This window comes from Penaeus monodon, chromosome 34 (genome assembly GCF_015228065.2).
Source record: "Penaeus monodon isolate SGIC_2016 chromosome 34, NSTDA_Pmon_1, whole genome shotgun sequence".
NCBI lineage: Eukaryota > Metazoa > Arthropoda > Malacostraca > Decapoda > Penaeidae > Penaeus > Penaeus monodon.
Genome location: NC_051419.1, coordinates 1,247,253 through 1,247,715, shown reverse-complemented (window position 1 = coordinate 1,247,715; position 463 = coordinate 1,247,253).

The following is a 463-nucleotide window of genomic DNA, read 5'->3' as shown; positions in this document are numbered from 1 at the left end:
CGAAGAAAATACCCTGATCCCTCTCTCGCTGCGCAGTTCGAGGTCGACAATTAGTTTCGCCATTTTTCAACACTTCCTGGAAAATGCCCGACTACCTGCACAAGTTTCCAGGATATATTTCCTTTTAGATTTTAGCAGATAGACGGACAAATAAATCCATCCACACAACTCAGTTATTGTAAAGATAAGGTATTTAGTAAGCGAAAAAACGAGAAATATAAGCAGGCTAGAGATTCATATTTATTAGAAATAAAACTCGCAACCTCAGCCAACCATAGTCTTTTGGTGCTCCCCTATCCCCCACCCCCCACTCCTCTACTTATGTTAATTTGATATAATCTCCTGCAGGTCAATACGCACCACGGTAAATAGGATGACTTATGTATGGCAACACTAATAAGCGCGTTGGAAGTTGCCAGAAGTCACTTTTCTTTATAATCTCATGTTTATGGCGAAAAGTTGT